The following is a 14776-nucleotide window of genomic DNA, read 5'->3' as shown; positions in this document are numbered from 1 at the left end:
CGTACGAGCCCCTGGCATCGCAGGCCTTTCAGCAACCAGGGGCTACAAAAAGCTTACAGCTTCCATTTAAAGTGTGTGTGGAAAAGTACCGACCTGTCTGTCGCCTCTCACCTGAGACTCAGTGACCGACCGTTTAGACCTGACATAAGTCTCCCTTGAGTCAGCTTGCTGAATCCACTCCTGTTCCTCGTCCACGTCATTCGAGGGCTTTTGCGCTGGAACTTTGACGCCAATGCGTCGTGCATTTACGGCATACGTAGCTGGGAAATGGAGGACCGTGATCATAGTACTCATGCTATGTATACGGCCCAGACCCTTCCTGTGTTTGTGCAGATACTAAAGATAGCTTGAGTTCTCCAGGCCAAGAAATATACTAGAACTATCGATTATGGTGCACTGTGTATCGTTGAAAGGTGGGAATTATTTCCCTTCACTACTCACATTTATAATAACTTGTTCACGCCGCAGGGCAGATCACTACTTTATGTTAAATACACCGCCCATCTCAAATAAAACTGAATCAAATGTATGTCTGGCTTTTTGGCCAGCGGCAAACACCAGTGGTACCGTGCAATGTGTAGCGATTCCGTGGCTACGTGGGCTCCAAAGCCAAGCGACAAGACCACCATCTTACGCTAGCGGACTCCACGCACGAGGAATTCTGGCTGCACATGTATAGGACAGAAGCTGCCCAACTACAGCGAGAAAAAGCAGTGCCAATGACCGCAGGCATCTATGTACGTCAATGGATGTGTCACGGGTGTTTCTTGTGTTGCGTATCGCCTCAAATTAAAAAGGACAAGGATAACTTAGTTAATAAATAACAGATAGCAGATATCAGAGTCTAAATAAAGAGAAACATTTTGATCAAACTCAGCATTTCGCGCGAGCTCGTTTTCCAAATATGTATCAGCGGCCGTCTCTTTTATCTAACGTTACCCTATACCGCTTACCGTAGTGCCGTTCAAAATTGTATATCATGATGACTCGATGAGGTGTCGGACACCGGGCGTCAGATGCAATGTTAACCGATCACGCGTTGCCCCTGTGGTGCCACGCCGAGGGCAAATTATGCGTCAGCCCGGCAGAGTCGGGCAGCATGTGTTCCAGAAGGAATGCGATCCCGTCGTCACGCCCTTTTTGAGGAACACCAGCGAGCGAACTGGCCATGTTAGTTCCCCAAAGGCCATGGCGCATCCGTGATTCGAACCCGGGCCCCAAACATGAGAGTCCGATACGCCAGTCACTCGGCCATCGCATGCCGGGGTCAGGCCGCGATGGGCGAACTGTTAAGTACGAAACGCAAGCACCACGGGTGCTCGATGAGCTGTGATCTGTGGTGCGACAGTAAAAACAGAGGCCTCAGCCAGCCTGGATTACTTCCAGCTTTCTTTGATGCTCTCGGCACAACGCTTGTTGCAATCTCGTGTTGGTATCGTATTAACCGCAAATAATTCCGTGCATCTGTTACAATGCACGCACCCTATTGCCAAAATTACGCTTTGATAGAACTTGAAGGTTTTGCCCTGCATCACACTGAAGCTGATTTTTTTAAAAGAAAATAGGTGCAAAGTGATGCTTATCATGAAAATGAATTTGACAAATTTCATAGATAATAATGTATATATCAGCATTCTCTTAAAGCACGTCACATCAAACGATTGTCCCTCCTAGGAGGTAAAATGATCAGGCTTATAGCGATCAAGAAATTTCTAGCTTGATATGGGGATTATATACCACTGTCACGGCGTCCATCCTTCAGTGTCCTATTTTGGTGTTCGTTTTGCATCAGCTAGCCTTTAAATTGGAGCTAATCCTGAGCCTAAGGCAAAACAGCGATACAGTGAGATGATGTTGGCCTTTGCTGGCCAGCATAAGCCACCAACACTGCTGAACGGCTTTTGGGTGAGAATGTCAGGGTCTGTATGTCCAACGCATGATGCTGGCTGGTGATGTTGCACATAGCTGATAAGCATTATGCGATATCATTCAAGCCTTCTCTCTTTCCAAAGGGTCCATCTCTTCCGAAACGCTACTCTAAGATTGGTACATTACAGTGGCAATCCTCTGGAAATATAAAAGAAAGCATAATAAAGGCGACGTTTGTCCCTAAACCATGTCAGATGTAACTGATGTTTGGCTTCTCGGTCACCAGCAAAACAATCAGCCCAAGTGAATAAGACTCTTGCATCAGCACCGCGCACACGTAATCACTCTCCACCAACCACATCCCACAAAGTTCCTGGTATCAAGACAGTTTTTGCCCTACCATGTTCCGAGGTCATCTTCTGGTCCTTCCACGGATGTAACCACGTTTCGCTCCCCAAGGAGTACAGATTGACACCTCCGTCGTCATCAGCAGCTGCCCCATACTCACCAGATGAAGCAATATGATATGGCCACACCACCGATGGATTTGATCGCTGATGACTACAAAAAACATACCCATTTAAAGAACACAACAACCTGGGGGCATGTTTCGAACATCCCGTGCAGTTAGCTTTACAGATCCATCGTGACTTTAATTGTAATCAAAAATTTAGCAGAGCATTGTTTGGTGTAAAGGAAACACCGACATGCTTTATTAACACGCGCCCGGGTGGCCGGTTAGATACCTTTCGCCCGGGTGGCCGGTTGGATACCTTTCGCTCGGGTGGCCGGTTGGATACCTTTCGCCCGGGTGGCCGGTTGGATACCTATCGCCCGGGTGGCCGGTTGGATACCTTTCGCCCGGGTGGCCGGTTGGATACCTTTCGCCCGGGTGGCCGGTTGGATACCTTTCGTTCGGGTGGCCGGTTGGATACCTTTCGCTCGGGTGGCCGGTTGGATACCTTTCGCTCGGGCGGCCGGTTGAATACCCTTTGCTCGGATGGAGGGTCTGTCGACCCCACTGAGATCTCAGGAACTAAGAAGGCTAGAAACGATCAATTTACAAAATGTGTTGGCCTGTACCTGAAATCACTTAGGTCAAACCCCGTACCTGAAATCACTTCGGTCAAAGTATGAGGCTCCTAGGTCATGGCCTTCGGGTCAAATAAGGTCAAACAAGGTTATCTCCAGGTTGGTCTTTAAAATGCCCCCAGACCCTAGATACCTGTTCCAAGCAAAATATAACATGCTCATTTAAGGTAAGTGGCCTTGTTTGACCCTTTGAAGGCCATTGTGACCAAAGTCATACAAGACTGCTTTGAGGTTTGCATTTTAATAAGCGGCAAAGATTACGCCAGGCAGTATGCTCCTAAAAACGAAATCTTGGCCAGGGCCATTTTAGGTCAGTGACCTATTCTGACCTTCGAGAAGTCCATGGAAGGTGTAAAATCCGGTTCCTGTTATCAAAATATTCGAAATGACCAAAAAAGTTGCCCTATACATGAAGCCCTGGAGTAATAAAACAGGCTGATTTTGACGTTGGTTTAACCTTCAAATCTGACCTTAGGTCAATGGAATATGCTCATCCAGTCATTGTGTTGCCTTAGAAAATATCTCAGAGGTGTATGGCTTTGTCTAACACTCCGATGTAGGCTGGGATTTAGCTATTTCCAAGGAATTGACTTTGCAGAATCCATGGCCTGACTTTGCCCTGCTGTAGGCCAGCCACCTTACAAGGTGCATCTAATATTGTAATGCGAAATGATCCGCTTTTGAGTTATTTACAGTTATGAAGAATTTGGCGCGGCTACGCCACGCCGTTCGGAAACCAGTCCGGAAAACCTTTGGAAGGTCAATTTGACCCCCGCCCAAGCGCACGTGAACTCTGAAAAACTGTGTTGCCACTATTACTTGGAGGCCTCTCGCCAGCGTAGCTAGTGCAGCTTCAGACATTTCCAAAAGGAACATAAAGGGCGCAATTGAAATATTTGCGAGTGAATCGTAGTTGGTTTGATGTGTTATGTTTGCTATGCACGGGGAGGCTACGACGTCAAGTAATGAGGTTGCTACCTCCTTGCTGGTAGCAACCAGCAAGGAGGTAGCAACCAAGGCCCGTTATTTACCCGAGGTAGCAAGCAGTCTCAATGGATGAGGCTGCCAAGCAGCGACTAAGGCTTTGAAGGGTAAAATGGGGTATGGAGACTTTTGAGCTCAAAAGTCAGGGGAGGCCGCAAAGCATGTGGATGCATGGTTTTCGCAGCGCGGTGAGCAAAGGACATGGAGCGTTGATTACTCTGCCAAGTTTGCCTTTTTTCCACGTTGGAAACTTTTTGAACTCTTCATGACGTAACTAACACTTTTCCCCCATGAACTATACCGGTTTTCAGCAGCTGGCTTTCAAGTTATTTCAATGTTATCTCAAAATGTATGCACTCACTTTACTCCTTTTCTCCGGCCTTCATTATCCCGAAAAATATTAACAAGACCCTGTTGCTTTTCTGCAATAAATCACTGTATCTACGCAAGCTCTCATAACTAAACTAAGGAAAAGACAAACCTTTATTGCGATTAAGAAAACCTTTGATCTGAAAGCCCAGGTAATGTAATTGCATTAAGGGAAAAGGGCTGTGTGTCAGGATCCTCTGGTCCGGAGGTCTGCGACCAAAAGCAAGTGCAACTATTGGATTCAACTCAGGCACGGAAGGGTATAGCACGTTTCTGACCCAAGCAAATCGCTAAACATGCGGAAATTGAAGTTCTGCGTTTGCAATGTTTGGCAACCGCTGCAATTTGCTCGTTTGCTTAAAATAGGTACACAGAATGTTAAGGTAAGTTGTTGCAATAAACCGATTTTCGAGATAATGAGCTTTTAGATGCAAAAATCATGAGTTTAGCAGGATGAATCAGACAAGATTTATTTTGCACTTTTTTGTAATATCTGGATTGTACACTCCCCTTAAAGATCGTACAAAAAGCAGTCATGCAGATTCCTGCCGCCGGAAAACCCCTACATTGGAATCCCTCTGCTACAAAAGTGTGATCATGAAGAAAAAGTTCGAACTGAAACCAAAGCCTGGTTCCATGGCAGCAAGGTGCGAAGCCATACACTACTTGTTTGTGCTATATGTATTTGTAGACGAAAAACAACTTTGTACCACTAGCCCTTACAGAGTTCTGCGTAAATGACTGCTGTAATGAGACTAAATAAGGCTGCTGGCTGCTTGCCCTCCGGCCTGCATTCTTACACGATGTGATAAAGGAGCCGGTGAGCTCTTAGTTTTTCTGTATGACACTGAAGCCAAGCTATCATATCTTTAAACCGTTACTCATCACCGAATCACAAAGAGTTCTCTTTTTCTTGTTGTTTCAAACTCGTCGTCCATGCAGTCACGTGACATTCGCAGCGGGTCACGTACGCGCCAGGTAAGCTCACTTAAACATCCAGTGCCTGTATTGCACTGGCACGTAACATAAGCAAGCTGTTTTAACGATTATTGCGCGATGAATCAAATTTGCATCCTGCACTTTCTTCCAACAATCATCGTTTCATTTAAGACAATTCTTTGAAATTTTATCTATTTTCGTTTGTACACCATCCCATATGCAATTTTTCAGCAGTGGCGATGTACTGTTTGAACCAGGGGCGGATCCAGGATCTAATCAAGGAGCGGGCCACGCGACATTGTGGGGCCCCCTAGAGCAAAGGTTCCCTCAAAAAAAATCCTCGCATTTGGCCACTGAATTATAAAATTCTTATCATGTTATTTGTACACGGGGACCTAGCGTACTTTGCGCTACCCTAGAAAAGTAGGCGTGCGGCGTGCTACGTATGCACATACATGGAGCTTATTCGTTTGCTTCAGACCATGGTGAATCCTGCTATTGTGAGGTTAAGCTGTTTGGAGAAAACGTGACAAAGTTAACTAACGCTGGCTGCTAGATGTCATAAAAATCAAACACGAACAGGGTTCCTAACTTATTTACAGTTAGCCGGCTGGTCAATATAATCAGCTAATGGCTGATGACTAATGCAAGGTTTTGTTTTGTTATGAAGGAGTACGGAATGCGACATTTTAGACGTTTTAAGGAGGTGATGCGCAATTACCATAGGCATCACAAGCTCAATAACCAACGGACGCAACAGCGTCGGCGGCGCGTAAAGTTATGTTCTACAATTGCGCATAAGAATTCCTTTGTGCATATCCGACTGCTGCTCTGAGGCTGAGACGGAGGCCAAAAGGAATGGGTGTCGCGGCAAGCCAGCGAAGAGGATTCCGTCGTCAAGTATAGGGCCCTCATCACAAGTGAGAAAGCCCACGATCAACGAGGTAGGCCCCTAAACGATCGAGAATGTCCCGGCAGGCTGCCATGTAGGAATCCGGCCAGAGCACAGGGCCCTCTGAGCAAAGTGAAATTACCCAAGACCAGTGTGTTTGAATTAATGCCCCTGTGCGATCAAGAGTGTCCGTTTTGGTTCATAAAAAGTCCCGATAGGACTGAAGGGTCCTTCTCAAACGAGATCAAAGAAAAAGTGTCCTAGATCAGTGTAGATCGCCCATTGGGCATCAATTGTCTAGGTGTCCTACTTTATATGAGCCACAGCAATAGCACAAGGCTCTCCGAGCAAGTGCAAATGACCCAATACTAGTGTGCAGGGTCCCTGAGCAACCGAGTGTACCACTGTATATGGAGCCCCGGCAAAGGCGTACAGAGCTTTTCGGTTAAGCAGGAAGAATCCGTGGAGGGCCCCTGATTCATCAGGAGTAGCCAGGTATGTTAGCAGATAGCGCTCCAATGGGAGCGTAGGGACCGACGAGAAAATACAAAGAGATCAAGGGCAGCATGGAAGACGCCTTAACAATTGGATTGACGCGGCAAGTTAACAGGTAGGATCCCGGCAACAGCGTAATGCCTTTGAACAACGTAATGAGCCTCAAAATGTCCCCAAATCACCGCCCTCTCAATCAGCGAAGAATTAACTGTGTCTGCTCACGGGCTCTTCACTTCACTTGCGACTGTTCTCGATCATCTAGAGGCCCAAAGAAGTCCAGATCTGCTGTGTTTTGTGTTCGAAAACTGCTTCCGTTCGGCAGGTCATGGGTCTCTTCGGAACCAATGGGTCCCCTCGAGGCACAAGGGGGCATGGTTCCTTGCCACTTCCCCCTTCCCTCTGGATCTGCCACCGGCCTGAGCAACCTAGTAGATGGGACCCCGAAAAGAACATGGGGTCATCCATTCCAATAATAAGTACCCAACACACGACATGAGGAGCCCAGGAATGATCGAGTGTGCCCGAACAGATTATCGGATGGGGTCCCCGACAAGAGCGTAGGCCCCTCCATTCATATAGCACGTACCCAATACCCAATTTGGAAGGCCAAGAACGACCGAGTGTGCCCAAGCGGGTTGACAGATGGACACCCATCAAGAACGTAGGGCCCTAAGCGAGAGACAGAAAATTGGAAGAGCCCTAAACTAATGTAAAAAGCCCATGAGCATTTGGTGAATGCGTCGTTAGGTTAACCAAGGCCGACGTGAAAGGCCCTTGAGCAACAGAGAATACTCTGGCCGGTTAACACATATGGACCCCCGGCTAAAGCACATAAGAGCATTTCGGGCTAATGGGAAGAATCCGTGGAAGGCCCCTGATTGACAACTGTGCTCCGGCACGCTAACAGGAAGGGTCCCAGCAACAGCGCAGGGCTCTCAGAGCAAATGCAAAGAAATCAAAGGCAATGTAGAAAGCTCCTTAACGATCGGATTTACCTTGGACAGATAAGGCCCTCGGAGATCGTGTAGCGCCTCTGGACGGTGTAATGAGCTTTAAACTTTCCCATCACCACCCTCTCAATCAGCGAAGGAAAGCTTTTGCCTTCTCGGGGGCCCCTGACTTCCTTGCGACTGCTCTTGGTCGCTTGGAGACCCAAAGTCGTTCAATTTTGTTGCGTTTTGTGTACGGAACACTGCGTTTGTTTAGTCGGCCATGACCCGTTCGAGCCTGTGGGTTCCATGGACCCCTCGGTCCCGTGTCCCCCTCCCCTCCTCTGGACCCGTCCCTGGTGTGAACGCACTATATCCATGTCTAGCCGACATCAGCACCAGCTGTACCTAGCGTGGGATCATCAGAGCTTAGACAACTGTGGCACACGATTGACAAACTCTGAAAAGTTCGTTAAAGGGAACGTTTATGCATGCATATATATATATATATATATATATATATATATATATGCATATATATATATATATGTATATATATATATAAATATATATATATATATATATATATATTCATATCAATATATCGATTATATTTGAAGATATTGTAGCAAGTATGAGATATGATGAAACAAGCTCACCTACCACTAAAAATATACTTTTCAAGTGGAAAAACTGCTCTGGACATCACAGTTCTCTGTTTAGTAAATGTGCTAATAAGTGGGTCATGGTTTAAATAAGCCATCGTGCTTTGCACAACATTGATTGAAAGCAAATTGACGGCCGTTTTATCTGGAAACGGCGCTCACGAATGCCAGATATGAACGCCTTGACAATGACATTTTTTGGCCTTGATCGCCGCATGACTCATGGAATGGCAAGATTTGAACAGCTTTACTATGACGTCATAAATGCCAACGTGAATTTGAAATGCTCACCGATGTACCTTCACCAATTTCGCGGGAGCGTAACTCAGAAGCTAGATGGGCTTAGGTTTTAAGAAGGACAGGTATGTGAACAGCACCGACAGGTCTTCAAGATGGCTATTTCAGTTCAAGCTCCTTATAAATGCGGAACAATCCATTTCAAAGGGAGTATTTGCATGTACATATATGCACTACAAGGGCACTCTTCCGTGCATAGCTTCATTGAAGGTAGTGCTAAAGCGAAGATAAAGATAACCGTTCAAATCACTTGAGTTGAACATATATTTACAGATAAAAGTACCACAGATTACCTGTAGGGCTGAAAGTTTGGTTATCAATCAGCTTTAGTCGTTGCGAATGTGCGCTATTTTGCAAGATGAAACGCTGCTTTTTAGCAGGATTTGTCGCCGTTAGATTGCGACCAGGTAGCACATAGCTATGTTCTAAAATAAATGTTGTTGGATCCTAACATGAGAATAAATTGACTATTATCAATATATTTTGTAGCCCTCGTAGGCGGGAGCATTTTCACTGAGATGTCCCCTCTATCCTCTACCGTTGTGACCAAAACGCGGGCGCCCAGACCAGTCCATCCCTGACAGCTCGCAGCAGGTCGTCATCATGGCGCCAGTGTGTCGTACACAAGCGGGACATTACGGGCCGGGTGCTTGCGCCCGTCGGCAGTCCGCAAAAGAGTGCTCTGGGCTGGCCTGCGGATCCCCAATATATATATATATATATATATATATATATATATATATATATATATATATATATATATGTATATATATATATATACAGACAAGGGCCAGTTAAAACAAACATATTTTGTTCTAAATAGCCGGAAAGATAGAGGCTCACAATTAATCCGTAGAATGCCATTTAGATTCCATCAGATTGGACAACCAGAAGGGTTTCCAAAAGCGTTTCGCTCATTTCACCCTTTATTCTACTCGTGTTTAAGTTGTGACGCTCAGCGGTTGACGGCATCCAAACTACTGCTTCTCAACTTCGCACAACGCTTTTTTAGGTACGGATTTTTACAACCTAGCTCCAATTATTTGCCTTCGTTGCGGTGTTATCCAGCGCATTGTCCAATGTAGTGTTATTCAATGTGTTGTCCCAAGCTTGTTCCATCGTGCCTTGTGCACCAACTCATCACGGGTGTTTCAAGAATAGCCGAGGGTTTGTGTATGCACTAGTACACAAGAATAGCCGAGGGTTTGTGTATGCACTAGTACACAAGAACGGACGCGTCATATTCAGCAGATAGAAAAGGTAAAAGGCAAAAGGTAGCAAATAAAAAGGAACACCAAGGCTTCAAAACAGACCTATTCTATTCAATCTCGAACACGCCCCGTATCCAAGAGGCCTTGGCTGTACGACCGAGCTATAATAAGAGTTAAATAGTGGCGTGCGATGGCATTTGTGCAAAACGACGTAACGACACTGAAAGATCATTTACGATAAGGACGTTTTGGTTCGTGAAAGTTTCTAGTTTTTCAAGATTATTTGGGGTGATATCGCAAGGAAAACACGATTTGAGATCATCAACACGGTGATATATGTGCAAAATTGATATTGATGAGGAAGGTCAGAAATTACAAAAATGATCTTGGATTATGGCTAAAAATATTATCACATAATACCAGGAATATAAACACACTTCGTTTGTTCGCTTGTACAGCTCTCCTGGTTGTTTTCAACTTGAACCACATAAAGTGATGTTTTCTGCTGTATGTCCTGCGTGCAAGGAAATACAGCACTGATATTTGCCTACTAGCAAAAAACCTTTGCATTACACTAAATCTAGACGTCCATAGATCGTACCACCACGCCATTTCTTTTGGTATGGTGCGGCTCTTTACATTGGTTTTCGAATGATCATTAAGTATTTGACGGATGAGAAACGTTTCATAATTCCTGTGTTCAATGTGCAGCCACAATGCATGCAAGCAAAACTTCACCAAAGCATCGCGGGATTTCGAATGTATTCTAGTAGACAACTGGCGTACCGCTCGCAAATCACATCTAGCAGTAATACTTGAGGTTAGTATTAGCCTGCCGAAGCAATGCTACTGTATTAACTGCATTGGGCCTACCGCAAAAGTAGCGTGCACACTGCGCAGGAGTTGCACCGTCTCTTCCGGTTACATTCGTTCTCCTCTTCGTCATACTTTCCTGTATCTTTTAAATATCATCTGGAAGTTTTTGACCTCCATTTGGGCCGGATGAGACTCTAAAGCACCAAGACTGCACTAGTCCCTCACTTGTAAACGCTGATGTCGAAGCTCGCAAACCAATCGCACTAGAAGGAGCTAGCAGTTGTAAAGAATACGCTACCATAAAATTCAGGAGGATCATAACTTTCTGCATACGTAACCCATGCATGATATTGGAGCAGCCAGCGGTCTTGCTAAATCCGCTAAGTTCTAACAGCATACAAGCTATCTGATACAGACAACTCTGAAGAGAAAAAAACACGTGGGCACAAATATCTCAAGGTGTTGACAGGCGACAAAACCACAAATATATATGTACCGACAACACGACCAGCTTGTCGAACAATTAAATGTATGTCCTAACTACCAGGTCGAGAAAGAATGTTTGGAGGCACCGCTTGGGTTTACAAAACAGATACGGCCCTGATGAATTGCATTTAGTCGTAGCATGACTTACCTCCGGTACAAACCTGGCATTGCCTCGAGGTAGCCCTACATCTCTCTCGCCCAGACCAGCGAACCAGCGCGTGCAGCCGGTCAACGGCTACAATCAAGGCACTGAGAAATCACGCGCTCCCTGGGGTTTCACTTTATTTCACTTCAAGTTCGGCGGAAAGCTGGGTACTCAAGCAGAAAACGCGCGTAAGTGCCAGGCGTAGACATGACCTTCGCCGGCCTGTTCGCCGCCCCACGCCGACAGGCCACGACCTTGGTGCAGGCTGCAGCCATGGACATTGGAATCATACATGTTATGCAATATGGGCTATACTATACTAACTTGGTGTCGATATTCATCAGACTCTTATGCAGCAGATAGTTCGAGCTATTTGTCGGAAATACCTAAGACCATCCTGGTACTAGATGCGCATTTAAACCTTACTGTAAAGCCAATGCGCAAACGTAAAAATGTTATGCCTTCTTTTCCATCAGCTGAGGCGCAAGGGGACGTACGGCAAGAACTGAAATGAAATGGACGGACGGAATGGCCGACTGAGTTGGTAGGATGGTGGAATAAACATTATCTTTCGAAAACGGCTTACCCAAGATACTTTTAATATTACATACCTTGATGGATTATGGGCCTTGGTAATTACTAATCTCCCCCATATACTGAAGGAAAGCGGAAAACTTGCTGAACGAAACCATAGCGGTGGTCTTCCGTCAACAGGAGTGTTCCAGGCAGCCCTAAGGCTGAAGACTCACGCGAAAAGGGCACCAACGGCCACACACAATGCCTGAGCCGTCATATGTACGCGGGAACTAAAAATAGTAATGATGATCAGCCTAGGTGGATCTGAAACGATCCGCTTACGAGGCGCAAGGGGACGGACGGCCAGAATGGCCTTACGTGGCTGGCCACTGAAAATGGCGAACGATATTGACGATTACGCACCCGACCCGACCTGATTTGCTGATCAACTGACCGTGCGCTGGCCGAAGCCCAGTCTGCACACGGCCAGGCTTCGGCTTTATCGATTCAGGCAGAAGTTAGAAATCTACTCCCCTTTAGAGGTATTTGACCGACCTGACCCGAAGATCAACGTTTTTGGGTTGAATTCTCCAGTTTGGCCGCATTTCAACTGCTTTATTCGGACATGTATGATTCAGCTCATAGGTATTTCGACCCATTTGTTGCACTGCGTTCAGCATGTTATCTTTATCCATCGTTGCTGAAACATGCGTCATAAATAACGTAAAGCAGTTACGAATGCCGATCTCTGTGGGCAGCGAGCTTATGGCACGTCACGACCAGCGCTGATTTGATATATGGCACGTCATGACCAGCGCTGATTTGATATATGGCACGTCACGACTAGCGCTGATTTGATGTATGGCGCGTCACGACCAGCGCTGATTTGATATATGGCACGTCACGACCAGCGCTGATTTGATATATGGCACGTCACGACCAGCGCTGATTTGATACATGGCACGTCACGACCAGCGCTGATTTGATATATGGCACGTCACGACCAGCGCTGATTCGGTATATGGCACGTCACGACCAGCGCTGATTTGATGTATGCAGACATAGGGTGTACAGATAGTCTTCTCCGGTTACTTATCATTGGTATAGCAAAACCCTGGGTCATGGGGAGAAAAATTCAGCGCCGGCGCCGGATATCACAATATTGTAACAGATCATACTGCTCAACATTCACTTATTTCAGCTCCAGTTTGGAGCACTTCTCCTAAAGGCGTGTCCAGTCCGGCGTTAGCGCTAGTCTGTGTTTACCTACATGCTTGAATTTGTTGGTAGCGCACGCTTCTCGACGATGAAAATCTGCCAGAAATAACAGACCTCTCATAACAGAAAGAAATTGCTCTCAGCCTAGAAAAACGAAACAGGGATGCCTGACAATGAAGAGGTACTCAAACACAGGCACATATACTGAGTTCGAGACGAATTAAATGTGCCCCTTTGGAAAAGTCAGACGCAGTGGCAAGGGTGTAGCCAGTGCCTCAAAATGAGTTGGGAGTGGTGGTCCGAACAGTGAAAAGCGGCAAGGCTTGCCCCAAAATAGCCAACAACCCGGTTTTTCCACGAGTGCGATCCACCTCCATCTTAAATTTGTGGGGCTGAAACCCAAGTTAAGTTTGAGGGGGGGGGGGGGGTGCTGAAGTGCCTGGACTGAGTAGGAAATCACATCACTGTCAGATTGGGATGCTGCACAGATTGTGTGGGCTGAACTCTTGCCCCTGTAAGAAACATGACGTGGCAACAATAGTAGTTGATGAATTTCAGGTGTTCACTTCAAACCTTACAGCCCCGTTTTGTTTTCCCTTCTCACTCAGAACCGTGGTGGTCCTGAATCCTTAACAAGCCATCCTAAATTTTATAATTTACTTTTCTGCTTTTTCTACTAATTGTGTTTTCATCTGGGGTGATAACAGGTGGTATGTTTTCGCGACCCACCCTTTCTTCAGCTCCATGTATGGCCAGCAAATTAATTGGCCATCGCACAGGATGAGCCGCCTGATGTAACTGATAAAATCATGGCATTGTGAGCTCTCCCGCCGCACGGTGAGAGGGAATGCCATGTGATATCCGACGGGAGCAACAGCCAGGCAACGACCCGCCGCACGGTGAGAGGGAATGCCATGTGATATCCGACGGGAGCAACAGCCAGGCAACGACCCGCCGCACGGTGAGAGGGAATGCCATGTGATATCCGACGGGAGCAACAGCCAGGCAACGACCCGCCGCACGGTGAGAGGGAATGCCATGTGATATCCGACGGGAGCAACAGCCAGGCAACGACCCGCCGCACGGTGAGAGGGAATGCCATGTGATATCCGACGGGAGCAACAGCCAGGCAACGACCCGCCGCACGGTGAGAGGGAATGCCATGTGGTATCCGACGGGAGCAACAGCCAGGCAACGACCCGCCGCACGGTGAGAGGGAATGCCATGTGGTATCCGACGGGAGCAACAGCCAGGCAACGACCCGCCGCACGGTGAGAGGGAATGCCATGTGATATCCGACGGGAGCAACAGCCAGGCAACGGAAGCGCGGCATGGATGGCAAATTTCGAGATTGACATATCTCAGGTTCACCACGGCTGTCCGCGCCTCAAGCGGGAAATGCCATATCAGCAACATCACCTCGCGCAGCTCAAGAACGGATCGTTTGCGTGAACGTATGCAGGCGGTTATTTTTGACTCGGTGCTAAAACGATGCTGATATTTGTGGTGGACTGGGTCCTGCGAGTGCGTGAATCAAATATGCCATTTAATATCTGCGACTTTGTTTAGATCTGTTGAGGACTGTGGACCGATCCAAATTTCTAAGTCTGCGCTGTTGTAACTGTGAAGTGTTGTGGTCGGATTTAGCGTTCTCAGCATGCGCTGTTTATATCTGTGCAGTGTTGTGGACCGCTTTAGCTTCTTAGTCTGTGCACGCAGTTACAATCTGGAAACAGAAGCAGATCCGCAATTTGATCGTTCTTACGCATCGAGGTGTTGCGATTCCCGTAGTCTGATAGGGTGAGCTGGACTAGTGATCCGGCGGTACAGGGCACAAAGCCCGGGCTGAGTAC

This window comes from Pollicipes pollicipes, unplaced genomic scaffold, assembly GCF_011947565.3.
Source record: "Pollicipes pollicipes isolate AB1234 unplaced genomic scaffold, Ppol_2.1 Scaffold_4740;HRSCAF=5597_pilon_pilon_pilon, whole genome shotgun sequence".
Classification (NCBI taxonomy): domain Eukaryota; kingdom Metazoa; phylum Arthropoda; class Thecostraca; order Pollicipedomorpha; family Pollicipedidae; genus Pollicipes; species Pollicipes pollicipes.
Note: the sequence above shows the minus strand (reverse complement) of the source record.